Source organism: Chiloscyllium punctatum, chromosome 35 (genome assembly GCF_047496795.1).
Source record: "Chiloscyllium punctatum isolate Juve2018m chromosome 35, sChiPun1.3, whole genome shotgun sequence".
In the NCBI taxonomy this organism is placed as follows: Eukaryota; Metazoa; Chordata; class Chondrichthyes; order Orectolobiformes; family Hemiscylliidae; genus Chiloscyllium; species Chiloscyllium punctatum.
The window spans coordinates 8477655-8493413 of record NC_092773.1 but is presented as its reverse complement, the minus strand read 5'-3'; the positions used below and the strand labels follow the sequence as shown (position 1 = coordinate 8493413).

Sequence of the window (15759 nt, the reverse complement as noted above, 5' to 3'; positions counted from 1 at the left end):
ACACATGTTGCCAGACCTGCTGAGCTTTTCCAGCAACTTCGGTTTTTGTTTTTACCAGTACATTTGTTGTCTGTCATGGGAAATGTTCATTTCCTGTGCACGACCTTGGACAAATAATTCCACTGTCACATTGAAATGGTTCAAACACCTGGGGCCAGGTTCATTCATGGTTTACTGGCTTGGTCTTCTGCACCAGTCTCAGCACATCTTGTGTTGTTTGCGCATCTGCCAGGCACCAAACAGAAGGAATTCACAAATCAATCTGTCCACACTGTGACCTCCTGTAAACCTTCCCAGTGGGTCAGGCAGCAACTTTGGAACTTACTTGTGGTGTTGCTGAATCCCCTTTGACCTAAAACAGGAACTCTCTTCGTGATTTTTGAGAAGATCTGTAGCTCAGGTTGTTGATAAGAATGTAAGTTAGCTCACTGAGCTGGAAGGTTTATTTTCAGACATGTCATCACCCATACTAGGTAACATCATCAATGAGAGTCTCCAGGGAAGCGCTGGTGATATGTCCCATCTCTCTTAGTTTCTTAAGGTGAGTGATGTCATTTCTGGTTCTTTTTATTCAAGGGAAGGTAGATAGGGTCTCAATCGATGTGTTAATTGATGGAGTTCGTGTCAGAACGCCATGACTCGAAGAATTCTTGTGCGTGTCTTTGTTGTGCCTGTCCGAGGATGTGTGTGTCGTCCCAGTCGAAGTGGTGTCCTTCTTTGTATGTATGGAAACGAGTGATTGTGGGTCGTGTCTTTGGTGGCCAGTTGCAGTTCATGTATCCTGGTGGCAAGTTTCCTGCTCGTTTGTAGTTTTATTTCCTCGCTGATGCTGCCAGACTTCTTGTGTATTTCCAGCACTTCCGGTCTGTACTCCCTGAAACTTTCCTGATGGAGAAGTGTGATGTTAAGCTGATGCTGTCTAAAGTTGAATGTTCTTGAGGGGTTGAAAGAACAACCTCTTAACTTCTGATTCTTATTTTAGTTTTTGTGTGTTTATTTTTAAATTCTGGTTTGTAACCAAAATGGTGTTGGAGAATGGCAACTTTGTCCACTTTTCACTGTAATCATGTACTTGGAGTGCATGTGACAATAATACTAATTCGAAATGCTGAATCCTTTTATGTCACATCTACCTTGCTTACATTTCCCTTTTTAGTTTGCTCTCACTGTCTGGTTGGTACCCTGCCCCTCTGTCTCATCAGTGCCTCACTATCTCTCAAAGTCTCTGTCCCTCAAAGTGTTTTACTGTCAGTTTTTACATTGTTGGGCCCATGGTTTTGAGACTTCCCTAGTTTGCTAAGTCACTTCAGGACTAGGGATTGTGGGAGACCTCTGGATGTTCCTGGAGTTGTGCAGTCCATTTTTAAGCAGACAAAACTCCATCCAGCCCTCGCACAGAGTTCTTTTGGTTTCCAGTTGACTTTTCCGTTGCCATGGATAACGTTTCTCCAGAGCAGAATGTGAGAGTAATTCTTTCAAATCTCTTGAGAGACCGGGAACAGTTTGTCTGAGAGGACTGTGGGAGACAGTGACCCCCATTGGAATATTGTTGCTACTGCATGTATTCTTAACCCAGCAAATCAGAATCTCATTCAGTAACTTCAGCAATGAGAGACTGAAAGAGAGAGAGAGAGAGAGAGAGAGGGTGCCAACCAGACAGTGAGAGCAAACTAAAAAGGGAAATGTAAGCAAGGTAGATGTGACATAAAAGGATTCAGCATTTCGAATTAGTATTATTGTCACATGCACTCCAAGTACATGATTACAGTGAAAAGTGGACAAAGTTGCCATTCTCCAACACCATTTTGGTTACAAACTGGAATTTAAAAATAAACACACAAAAACTAAAATAAGAATCAGACGTTAAGAGGTTGTTCTTTCGACCCCTCAAGAACATTCAACTTTAGACAGCATCAGCTTAACATCACACTTCTCCATCAGGAAAGTTTCAGGGAGTAATTGTTAGTTTCAATGACCAGTCGCAGATGGAGTGTGATAAAGTGTTCTGTTGTCATTTCAAAACAACCACAAATTGTTATTCAAGTGCTCAGTAAATGTGTGTCCCTTTTGTCAGCCTGTCGGAGAAAAATTCCAGATGATATTTCCCATTCGTGAAGAACGAACTCTGCCTCATGAATCAGCTAGGTGAATCAGCCTCACAAACTCCCAAAGTTCTGAGTCAGACAAGTCTCTGACATCACTGTTCAACGTGGAAAGTCTGGTGAGATCTGTATCTGTAAGTTCATCGGACATGGAATTGTGAGCTGGCATTCCTGCTCCGCAAATTTGGAAGTTGTGACATGAGGACTGGACAGCTCTGTGCTGAGGGAATGCTTCCTGAACAAGGTCCTGTATTGTTTCAGCCACACAACCCATTCACAAGCCCTGATAGGAAGATCAAGAGTTCAGCCATGACATCGACATCCAAATATTCTGAAAGCAATCTTCATCCCAGCTCAGTGGAAGTTTGAAAGGGGACGAGCAGCACCAAATTGAGGAGATTGTTTATTTCCCTGAAGGTGTGTGAGAGTGATCTGCGTTGATCTTTGAAAAATGTCTGAAATGGCCATCGTCGTGATGGGGATCCAATGGATGCTGGGTAAACGATGCAAGATGGATGAAACACACCGATTACTTGGTAAAAAGCATCTTTGACATGGGGCAAGAAACACCAGTTATTCTAAGCATGTAGAGCTGTTAATCACAAATCAAACATGTGTAATGTTGTCTTCCATTCTGAGACTGCGTGGCAGAGATGAAAATTCAGGCTGTAAGAACATATTCATGTTGGACCCAAAGTTCAACATTTCTTTTACACTTTCCAGTTCTCATGGGCAGCAATCACCTCGCAGTGAAAAATGATTCAAAAGTTTACTTTGGAGTCAAGAACAAAACAGGAACTTTTATTTGACACTTCAGTGGATTAAAAATGTCTGTGATATTCCATGTCGTGCCAGGCTCCTGGCAAACAGCAGTTATGTTGTGTTCCTGATGTGATGACATGTCCCACTGTGCTGAACAGCACAGAGCAGGGGACTGAGCATGAGGTTATAAAGATAAGACTGAGGCAGAGATAGAGGCAAAGGAGTTCGGAGGAACGTGCATGATCTGACTGCTCACCAGTCTACCTTTCTGTGCTTGTCTGACCTGAAATTGTCTTTGGTTCTGGGTAACTTTGGAGAATCTGCTTTAGCAAAAGCAGTAACCATTCCCTTGACAACAGGGCTCCTTCTTATTGTGATCTGTCATGCAGCAGAGAGGAGGTGTACTTTTACGGTGTACATCACTGCCTCATGTCACTCTGCCCTTTTTGTCGTATGATTTGGAGATGCCAGTGTTGGACTGGGGTGTACAAAGTTAAAAATCACGCTCCGAAAGCTAGTGTGCTTCCAATTAAACCTGTTGGACTATAACCTGGTGTTGTGTGATTTTTAACTCTTGTAGCATGGCGCACTGAGGGAGCTGTGCTGCAGTCTGTCCAAATTGGGGAGTTTGAGCCCTGCTATGCAAGTTACCATGATTGGAGTATACAAATGGCTTTGTACATGGGAAATAATGTCTCACAAACTTGATTCTGTTTTATGAAGAAGGCAAAGTGGTGGACATGATCTATATGGACTTCAGTGAGGAGTTCGACAAGGTTCCTCTCACGGGAGAATGGTTAGCAAAGTTGGATCACATGGAATACAGGGAAAACAAGCCATTTGGATCCAGAACTGGCTCAAAGGTAGTAAACAGAGGGTGGTGGTGGAGGCTTGTGACCAGCAGTGTGCCACAACGATCGGTGCTGGGTCCACTGCTTTTTGTCATTTATATAAATGATTTGCATATAAACATAGCAGGTATGGTTAGTGAGTTTGCAGAAGGCACCAAAATTGGAGGGGTCATGGACAGCAAAGAAGGTTACCTCAGATTATAATGATGTGAACTTATCGGATGGGCCAATGGGCTGAGAAGTGGCAGATGGAGTTTAATTCAGATAAATGGGAGGTGCTGCATTTTGGGAAAGCCAATCTTAACAAGACTTATACACTTCATGGTAAGGTCCAAGGAAGTGTTGCTGAACAAAGAGACCTTGGAGTGCAGGTTCATAGCTCCTTGAAAGTGGAGTCACAAGTTGATAGGATAGTGAAGGCAGCGTTTGGTATGCTTTCCTTTATCGGTCAGAGTACTGAGTACAGGAGTTGGGAGGTCATGTTGCAGCTGTACAGGACATTGGTTCGGCCACTGTTGGAATATTGCGTGCAATTCTGGTCTCCTTCCTATCGGAAAGATGTTGTGAAACTTGAAACTTCAGAAAAAATTTACAAGGTTGTTGCTAGACGCTGAAGAAGCAGGGGCTGCTTTCCCTGGAGCGTTGGAGGCTGAGGGGTGACCTTTATAAAATCATGAGGGGCATGGATAAGATAAATAGACCAAGTCTTTTCCCTGGGGTGGGGGAGTCCAGAACTAGAGGGCTGAGGTTTAGGGTGAGAGGGGAAAGATATAAAAGGGACCTAAGAGGCAACTTTTTCACAGGGGGTGGTGTGTGTATGGAATGAGCTGCCAGAGGAAGTGGTGGAGGCTGGTACAATTACAGCATTTAAGAGGCATTTGGATGGGTATATGAATAGGAAGGTTTTAGAGGGATATGGGCCGGGTGCTGGCAAGTGGGACTAGATTGGGTTGGGATATCTGTTCGGCATGGACGGGTTGGACCGAAAGGTATGTTTCCACGCTGTAAATCTCTATGACTCAATAACACTCCAGGAACCTACTTCTGTGTGTGATCCCTGCTCCATGCAAAAAAAAAGTGTGTTTGTTTAATCCACAATATTGAGTTGGGAATTTTTCTTTCACTTATTCTGGCTGCAAGCTCAGAAGCTCGGCGGGTCCTGATTCTAAATGGCCAGTAGAGTGGGTGAGCACAGAGTGACGTCTGTATTTTACCCCAGCGTCACAAAGAGTGAAGACTCCAACAATTCCAAATGTTATTATCTGGAAATGTTCTCAATTATTGATTAATGATCAATTAATTAGTTAATTCCAAATTAATTTGATTATTTCAATTGTTCATCTATAATTTTTAATACTTCAATAAAGAAGTTACTACGCGAAGAGCCCACAGTCAGAGCTGGGACCCTGAGATCAGCAATGTCTGGATTTGTCACCAGAGGGAACAAGGTGGCAAAGGTCCACTTACATTCAAACAGCAGTCCAAAAGATTCTTTTCTGCAAGCACACTCATTAATTAATTAATAAATTAATAGATAGATTGTTAATGAATCAATTATTTCTATAATAAATTATTTGCTGGGGGTTTAAATATAGATTTGAACCTATGTTTCTGGAAGTAACTACCACAACCTGGGCAAGTGCTTTATCCATTTGGCCAGGGGTTGCTGGTGAAGTTTTATGCTCTGGGTATATTTATTGTGTGAGGAGCCTATAATGCTGCTGAGATGTTAAGTATAAGTTGCAAAAACTGCTTTCCACGTGAGCTCTGGTGGCAGAGTGGTAAAGGAATGGTCTCTTGAAACCAACCTCCTGGGTTCAAATCCTGGCTGGGGAATCTTAGTGATTTTAAGGAAATGTTTATTTTGCAAACAGCAGGAAAACCCAGCAGCCTCTGGTGACACTCCCTACAGTTATCACTGAGTCTGAATGTGATCTTATTTCGCACTGAGTTCACTTACCAAATTAATTACTCTAACCTTTCCTATCTTAGGCTAGGCTTATTCCCTACACTGGGACTTGAACCCAGCACCTTTCAGATCTTATCCAGGCTCTCTAACTGTGTGCCACCAGACACATGCCTGAAAAAAGTTACTTTTAGGAAGTATTTATATGCTCAGACTTTATCGCCAATTCAGAAACAGAGCCCGCTCCATGACGAAATTGGACCCATTGATTAAAAATGGGTTAGCTTCATGCTGAGGACAGTTCAACTTTCAAACATGAACAACTGGAATATGATGACTTCTATACCCAGACAATATGGTTTGGAGATGCCGGTGATGGACTGGGGTGTAAAAAGTTAAAAATCACACCACACCAGGTTATCGTCCAACAGGTTTAATTGGAAGCACTAGCTTTCGGAGCACTGATCCTTCATCAGGTGATGGTGGAGCTCCACGATCACCTGATGAAGGATCATCACTCCGAAAGCTAGTGCTTTCAATTTAACCTGTTGGACGATAACCTGGTGTGGTGTGATTTTTAACTTGAGACAATATGGGGCTTTGATGTGCTCTTCCACCCAACATCAATAAGCCAAGACTTTGTTTTACATCAATCAATCATTGGGATTTCTGAATGCCAGTCTTGAAATCCATTTTGTAGCCAATGCATTCCTTCATCCTCCTGCAACAAACACAGCAGCTCACATTGCACTGCATTGCATTGCATTGCTCAGCACAGTTAATACATGGTGGAGAGAGTCACAGCCAGGGCTTCCCAAGGCAAGGGCAGCACTACTATCGAGAGAATCACTAAAGGAGCCTGAACCGTAATTAACTGGAACTGAGAATGCCATGAAATGCTGCCCAAGTGTATATTCCCCTGCTACAATCGAGTCTCTGCATTGAACGCTCTCCAAAGAAGTGAAGGTATGCAGGTGCTCACAGGAAATAGGACAGGCCTTTCACCCCAGGAGGATCATGGCCTTAAATCCACTCTCCTGTGTCTTTCCCCAAAACCCTCACCTGGCTCATTCATTGATTCTTATTGCCAAAACACCCTGTGGAAGAGAACTCCCAACATGAACAGGCCTCAGAGAATAAACACCCCATCACCATCTTGACTAAGGGACCTCAGTTTGAAACTGCATCCCCTGGTTTCACATCGCGAAACATCCTCTCACTATCTCCCTCATCCATAAAACCAAAGACCTCTGGAGGCTGGAAAGCTGAAACAAAAACCAAAAGTGCTGGGGAAATGGAGCAGGTCTGGCAGTGACTGGGCAGAGTTTGATTCTAGTGACTCTTCCAAATTTGACTTGAAAAAAAAGTGAGGTGTTTTCTTTCTCTTATCTGGAGATGCAACCAGACCTGTTGAGTTTCTCCAGCACTTTTTGTTTCGTGACCAATGAAACCTTGTTTCTTTCTCCATCAATGACTTGTAGCTTTATAGCATGAAATTCACTTTTAGGGCATTTCACAGGAGCAAAACACCAAATTACTGCACCAAATGCTAAGCTCAACAGGTCCGTTTTAAAGACTCTCTTATCGAGGGGGAATGATGATTCAAGAACTGAGAAGCCATTCCTAGTAGGGCACATAAAACTGTGAATGGGCGAGGGGTCAAGATCAGATGATGGTGGAGGTGGGGTGGGGGACGGTACAGGAAGCAGGTTAGAGAGACAGGACGGGGGTGGAGAAGATAACATGAAGGGATGTGAGAATAAGGGTGAGAATGTGAATAATTCAGACAGACAGACATCAATGCAGCAGTCAAGTGAGCTTGGACATTGGTCAGAATTTAAAATGAGGCAGTCCCCATTCGGATTGTTGGTGAGAGTTGATGTTAGCCATTTGCTGCATTGAAAGCCTCACATTTAAGATGTTGTTTGGGTGCTGAGAGAGCATGCTACTGGGCTGTCATACTGTTCCAATCTTCGCTCCCCCCTCCACACCTCACCTACACAAAACAAAATACCTGCCAGTCAGTTTCCATTCCAGTCAAGACAATAAACTCCAGCAGCAAGATGATTAAATCTTTCTCAGCCACATCATCAATGGTTGGGAACAGAATAGGTCAGCTGAAAGGACATTCAATGAAAAACAGAATACTTCCTGCCAAGGTACTCAAGAGTCACGCACTTGAAGAGGTCAATCCTTTCCCAACTTGATGTCAGAAATAACCATTCATTCACACAAGGTCTCTCTGCAACTAACTCGTTCTTCTCCCCCCAATGATCTGGATGAAGGGACTGGGGAAATTCTAGCAAAGTTTGCAGATGATACGAAATTAGGTGGACAGGCAGGTAGTACTGAGGAAGTAGGGAGGCTGCAGAAGGATCTAGACAGTTTGGGAGAGTGGTCCAGGAAGTGGCTGATGGAATTCAACGTGAACAAATGCGAGGTCTTGCACTTTGGAAAAAAGAATAAAAGCACAGACTATTTTCTAAACGGTGAGAAAATTCGTAAAGCCAAAGTACAAAGGGATCTGGGAGTGCTAGTCGAGGATTGTCTAAAGGTAAACATGCAGGTTGAGTCCGTGATTAAGAAAGCGAATGCAATGTTGTCACTTATCTCAAGAGGGTTGGAATATAAAAGCACCATTGTGCTACTGAGATTTTATAAAGCTCTGGTTAGGCCCCATTTGGAGTACTGTGTCCAGTTTTGGTCCCCACACCTCAGGAAGGACATACTGGCACTGGAACGTGTCCAGCGGAAATTCACACGGATGATCCCTGGAATGGTAGGTCTAACATACGAGGAACGGCTGAGGATCCTGGGATTGTACTCATTGGAGTTCAGAAGATTAAGGGGAGACTTAATAGAGACGTACAAGATAATACATGGCTTGGAAAGGGTGGATGCTAGGAAATTGTTTCCGTTAGGTGAGGAGACTAGGACCCGTGGACACAGCCTTAGAATTAGAGGGGGTCAATTCAGAAGAGAAATACGGAGACATTTCTTCAGCCAGAGAGTGGTGGGCCTATGGAATTCATTGCCGCAGAGTGCAGTGGAGGCTAGGACGCTAAATGTCTTCAAGGCAGAGATTGATAGATTCTTGTTGTCTCGGGGAATTAAGGACTACAGGGAGAATGCGGGTAAGTGGAGTTGAAGTGCCCATCAGCCATGATTGAATGGTGGAGTGGACTTGATGGGCCAAATGGCCTTACTTCCACTCCTAGGTCTTATGGTGAGCTCACCCAGATGTGTTGTCATGTCTGCACACTATATACTAATGGAGTGGACTTTTACGAAATCATGTTGACAAGATCAGCCTTTACTTCAAGGCAGGTTGTGCCCAGTGACCCTGTAGAGTTATCGATTAGCCAGGAGATTAAACACCAAGGGTGGGAAAGCCAACTCTTTGGGATCAACAATGTTTGCTCAGAAAGAGAGAGAGAGAGAGAGAGAGAGAGAGAGAGAAAACACCGAGAAATATCATTCCCCACAAGCAGCACATGCAAGATCTCACCACTGGAGGTCAGTGTTGATTGACTGTCTGATGGAACCACAGAAAACAGCAACACAATGTCACTGACTAATACCAAAACAGCAGTTTCTCCTTTGGAACACAAGGTTTTCTTGGTTTAAAGGTACCAGATGGAATATAATAGTGAGATATTAGGTTAAATCACTCTGGCTGGAAGCAATAACAATAAGAATGATTTTTCTCAATCATAGAGATGTACAGCATGGAAACAGACCCTTCCATCCACCATGTCCATGCTAACCAGATATCCCAACCCAATCTCGTCCCACCTTCCAGCACCTTGCGCCTATCTCTCCAAATCCTTCCTATTCATATACCCATCCAGATGCCTTTTAAATGTTGCAATTGTACCAGCCTCCACCACTTCCTCTGGCAGCTCATTCCATATACGTACCACCCTCTGTGTGAAAAAGTTGCCCCTTAGGTCTCTTTTATATCTTTCCCCTCTCACCCTAAACCTATGCCCTCTAGTTCTGGACACCCCACCCCAGGGAAAAGACTTTGTCTATTTATCTTATCCATGCCCCTCACGATTTTGTAAACCTCTATAAGGTTACCCCTCAGCCTCCGACGCTCCAGGGAAAACAGCCCCAGCCTATTCAACCTCTCCCTGTAGCTCAAATCCTCCAACCCTGGCAACATCCTAGTAAATCTTTTCCGAACCCTTTCAGGTTTCACAACATCTTTCCGATAGGAAGGAGACCAGAATTGCACGCAATATTCCAACAGTGGCCTAACCAATGTCCTGTACAGCTGCAACCTGACCTCCCAACTCCTGTACTCAATACTCTGACCAATAAAAGAAAGCATACCAAACACCTTCTTCACTATCCTATCTACCTGTGACTCCACTTTCAAGGAGCTCGTGATTTGAAATCTCAAGTGATTTGATTGCCCATGTACTGGACCAGTCAGATCGCAGACCAAGAGGTGGCTTGATAGATTGTCAGGTGATTTCTTTCCAGAGGGAGTGAACATGATAGTTATTCACTAAAACATATCCACATGAGACTGCAAATAGTCTTTCACAACAGAACAAAACTTTATTGCACAAAAGAAATTTATAAAACAAGCAAGAGAAGAGCTGTTACGGTCTTAAAATACACAGCAAAACTAAGTCTCCAGCTATTTCCCAACTCAACATATTACAGAGACTCAAGCCCAGAGAAATTAAAATCTGATCCCAACTCTTTCAGCTTCTCCTTGATTGAGAGTGGAAAGATTTAAAAGGGGCAGCTTTTTCACAGAGGGTGGTGCATGTATGGAATGAGCTGCCAGAGGAAATGGTGGAGGCTGGGACAATTGCAATATTTAAAAAGGGTGGGTATATGAACAGGAAGGCTTTGGAGGGATATGGGCTGGGTGCTGGCAAATGGGACTCCATTAATTTCGGAAATCTGATCAGCGTTTGAGATGGACCAAGAGATTTCTTTCAATGCTGCACAACTCGACAACTTTACAGTTTCTTTGCCATGGACGGTGCAAACAATTTGATTCTTGTTTCAAATCTGAAAATCTAATCTGGATGAGATCTGATAATCTTTAAATTTCAAACCAATTACTTTTCTGGAGTAGAAAGCTCACACTTCTGCGGAGGTGACTTGTTTCCATCATTCTTCAAAAAGGAAGAGAAACTGAATTTACTTTTGAATTGAACATTGATGCCTTCTGAAACTATGCTTTGTGTTTCCTCTTGTCATAAATCCAACAGTATAAACATCTTCCCACAAACACCACTATGCTCCAGTCTCCTGCTTCATGACTACATTTAATCATTGTTCTGGAAACACTCTGACCTTTTCCAAAACAAAATTCCTTTCACAGAACTAACTAACACCCATCTGCTGTTGAAAATCCAAATTGCAGAAGTTCTCCATCTGTTTTAAGAACAAAGAAAAGTTACAGCACAGGAACAGGCCCTTCGATCCAGATCTTCTCTCTAAAATGTATTGCCTATTTTCCAAGGATCTATATCCCTCTGTTCCCTGCCCATTCATGTATCTGTCTAGATCCATCTTAAATAGCAATATTGTGCCCACCTCTACCATCTCTGCTGGCAAAACTTTCCAGGCACACACCACCCTCTGTGTAAAAAACTCCCTTTAAAAGCCTCCCACATATCAAATGTGGATTTCCCTTCATCTCTCTCCAATCTCATCTTTATCCATGAGTATTCTAAAACTTATGGAATTGTGATCACTATTCCAAAGCAATCCCCTGCTGAAACTTCAGCCACCTGGCTGGGCTCATTTCCTAACACCAGGTCCAGTATGGCCCCTTCCCGAGTTGGTCTACTTCGATACTGCTGTAGGAAAACCCTCCTGGAGGCTCCTTAGAAATTCTGCTCTATCCAGACCTCCAACACGAAGTGAATTCCAGTCAATGTGGAAAAATTAAAATCTCCCATCCTGTTGCTCCGACATCTTTCTATGATCTCTCTTCATGTTTGTACCTCTATCTCAAGCTGAAACAAACCTTTCCCACCAAAAACAAAGAACTGTGGATGCTGGAAATCAGAAACAAAAAAAAACAGAAATTGCTGGAGAAACTCAACAGGTCTGGCATCATCTGTGGAGAGAAAGCAGAGTTAACGTTTCGGCTCTGGTGACCCTTTCTTAGAATGTTAGTTTTCCCAGCGTCGAGTACAATGGGACAAATGGTCTAACACGTAGTTCTGAGGTTCTGAAAGAAAAATAAACATCATACTTTGTTCAGTCTATGCACGTTTGGCCTGTCGTTTAAAGACAGCAACGAAGTCAGGCTTACTCACTGTATTCTGAGAGTTATGTTATCCAACTGCTCATCTGAAAAAAAAGAGTTAATTCAGACGTCTCCCAACAAATTGCAGAAATAACCTTTGAAAGTTCTCATCACCACTATCTGGGAATAATGGTCAGGTAGAATGATTGGAAGAACTTGCATTTATGTAGCCACTTTCACATCCTCAGGAAGTCCCTAAATTGTCGTAGAGCTAAGATGGACGGTGCGCTCTGATGACTGTCACCTCAGTTAACACAGCAACCAATTTATACACAGGAACAGTCCACACACAAGATGTTCTCAAGCCACCCAGAAAAGGACACCTCCCAACACTGCAAAATTCCTGGCATCCACAGAGAAACATCCTATTCCTTCAATGCTGCCTGACCTGCTGTACTTATCCAGCACCACACTCTCGACGCTGATCTCCAGCATCTGCGGTCCTCACTTCTTCCGTCTACAGAGAAACACCGACTCGGGCAATTGTCCAGCGTGAAGGGGGTGGGGTGGTGGGGAGTGCAGAATTCAAAATCAGCCCTGCAGACAAATGGTAAGAGAATATAAAAACAGTTGGCCAAAGGCACCCAAAGCAAACAGGTGACCTGTCAGCAAAGTCAATCCCATTGACAACACAGTCCTTATTGTCCACAGGGTACAAATTCAGGGTGAAATATATCTGCTGATGACATCAGACCCACCTTTACCAGAGATTCATCACCATTTCAGGAAGTACATGGGAAGAAGTCGATTCCAGCAGCAAGTTTCTATCACCTCTGACAAACTTGTGAATGTTTGAAAGTGAATGTGGATTTCCAGTAAATACCTGAAAAGGAGAATGCAAAAGAATTGCAATCTCTGAAGGCAGGAAATAAACACCAAAACATTGACCACGTGCTATTTTTGTCTGCAAGTTGAATATAAAATGATGGAACTTGTCCTTTTCACAATTAACAATTGGAAATTCCACTTCACAAGTAAAGTTTTGCAATGTCCTTGAAACAGACAGACAGTCAGACAGAGAGTTCTCCCTGAACCATTGATTGCTGGCTTCTGACGGTTTCTCAGTCTGCTAACATTTAACCTCAAAAACTATCTACCCCAGCTCAGGTTCGGCAAATCTTTCCGCCTTGATTTAATTCCTCATGAATTTGGTCATAACCATGTAGCAATGTGGGTGGGTGGTAAATCACACCGGCTTGTCTATGCGATCGTGTTGTCAGACCCCTGCAGATTGCATGTGGATGAGTAATTTCAAACCCTTCTCCACTCAAAGCCCATCACCATAGCAATATGAATCATGTGGCTCTTGCATCCAATCAGAAATGCTGATTTTCTAGTCCTGTAACCTGTCCAACTCTCTTCTCTCTCTCAAACTTGGAACAGTTTTAAGTAGAATTGTTCACAATTTGACAATTGCGTTGTCTTGTTCAAAGAACACTGACAGCCTCATGTGAATATTTCCATTGACTGGTGAAGCAGCCTGGACTCTGATAAGACACAAGTAGATTGCTAACTTGGCCAAAACAACAAAAGGCCGCTCAGTATGGGACACACTGGCCAAGTAAAACCCTGCAAATGGCAAACCCCAAAACAAGGCAAGCGTGCACATGCTGCAGCCATGTGCTGGTGACATCAGCATAGTGTCAAAGGGCACACTTTGTCAGAAGTTGTCCTGGACAGTCATACCATCAACAACACATCAACCAAACAGAGGAGGAATGCAGATTTTCAACCAAAAAACCATATAGACAGACACCCAGGTCCTGCTCCACAAAGAAGTAACCATTCGCAAGCCATCCAAACGAGTGACAAGGGTACTAGCCATTTTGCAAATCTGATTGATTGGCCACACTAAATAACGTTCCAGAAAACCATCCCAAAAGGAATGAAAAAAGGGACTTACCTGCAAACCTTCAGCAAGCAGCATGGGAAAGGCAAACGCTGACTGACCATCCAGAGTGAGAGAGAAAGAGAACTATGATTTCACAACACTAGCTCAAGGTACAGGAGACTCTTGGAAGTACTGTAACGACAGGATTAGGAAGGGTATTGTTATGTGCTGATGTCTGACTGTTACTTGTTCCTTCATAAAGCAGTTACCGTTTACATTAGTAACAACCTGTCTCTGTAGTGATTTGACCATTCGAGTTTTGTGGGACACCGGGCTCAATTCATTCCTAACTGATCAGACAACACTGATCACCGTTGTCACCAAGCTTCAAAAATTCAAAACTGATGAGATCTGTTTTGCCAGTTTCACCCAGAGATCTGAAAACTGTCCAGTAATACCGTCATTCCCGATGAAGGGCTTTTGCCCCAGATGTCGATTTGCCTGCTCCTCGGATGCTGCCTGACCTGCTGTACTTTTCCAGCACCACACTAATCTAGACTCGAATCTCTAGCATCTGCAGTCCGCACCTCCTCCCAGTAATACCACCAGCTGAGATCATCACAGTGACAGTTTAATATTTATCGTCGCTATTTCAGACACTCAAAAGGGTTTTCCTTCCTAAAGTGTTCTTTTAAAATCTGGGTCCATCTTTCAGCCCAACAGATATGATGTATTCAGGACCTTTTACTGAAACACGCATCAGAACAGAGCAGCTTTGCAATGCCCTACTTTATAAATGACAGATGAACAATCCCTCACCAATACATCTTTTAAACTTCAGACAGCTATCTGTTTTGAGTCAACAAATTCATCTCATCCTGCACAAAGCCATACATCAGAACATTGATCAGATCTGTGAGCAGCCAAACCTCAGGTAGTACTGTGAACCAAGAACATAGAACAGTGTAGCACAGAACAGGCACTTCATCTGCCATTCCAGAACTGAAATGCTGAGCTATACCCAAACTAAAGGCAGGCCATTCAGCCTGACTGGACTGGACTGTACTGGTGTCTGTGTCGATATGAACCTCTCTCTCTGGTTCACCCTCTCACTATTTCCTCTGTTCCTTTCTCCCTCTGTTTTTTTTTCAGTTAGCTTGCTTTTAAACTTGTCCAAAACTATTCACCTGCCCTTTAAGGGAGCAGGTCACACATTCTCCCCACTCACAGGGGTGACCCAGTCTGAATTGAATTTGTGGGTGACTGCCTCCAAACTGAGCTGGTTGTTCACATGATACTGAGGAGATGTGATCACCTTCTCAGCCCCTGCAGACCTGCACAGATAGAGTCCCAGAACATGAAGAGTTGCTGAGCTGTCAGTTACCCAGATCTGGCCCAGGGTCTGCGTTCGAGCCGGTGGTGGGATGGAGATGCTCAGGAGATAATTCCCGGTCTTGCTCCTCATCTGGTCAGCGGCTCTACCTGTCGTGCCAAGAGGCCGTGCTGACTTGTGCCAGTCCTGTTGTGTGGACGACACTGCAATTTGGAACAAATTGAGGGGAGTGTGTGTATGGACAGTGCCAGGTCAAACCCTTCTGAAAAGACCCCTGACCAGTGGGTAGAGGTGGGGAGCACCTCTTTAGCTTGGAGTCAGTGATCAGATTGGCTGAAGGATGGTTTTACCATCTTATCCAAAACACCATCTCTCTGACAGTGCAGCACTCCCTCAGCACAGACATGCGGTGTGTCACTTTAGGTTGCGTACAGTCATGTTAAACAAGTCAGTAGAGAGGACAGATTGAGCGTGACAGAATTAATCATTGCACAAACTGTGATCACAAGTGAAAATAACCCCTTCATCAGAGAAGAATGGGTTTGGACTGTGGGTATCCAACAGGTGGTCTTACTAGGAGCTGGACACTTGTCATTAAACACTTGGCTGGACAAAGCAGTGAAAGATTCAGAGGAAACTCTGTTTCCTCCTGGTCTTTCACAATTCTTTTCCTGGTTGTCTCTGGAGT

The 15759-nt window shown here is 43.6% G+C and overlaps 1 long non-coding RNA gene across 1 annotated transcript; it reads right to left on the bottom strand.

Annotated features, from left to right (window-relative positions):
- Positions 1-10272: 10272 nt before the first annotated feature.
- Positions 10273-13909, bottom strand: LOC140459827 (uncharacterized). The gene is made up of 3 exons (XR_011953876.1): positions 13811-13909; positions 12606-12730; positions 10273-12444 (listed from the first exon to the last, which is right to left on the bottom strand). It is a non-coding gene; the product is annotated as an uncharacterized lncRNA (long non-coding RNA).
- Positions 13910-15759: the final 1850 nt, after the last annotated feature.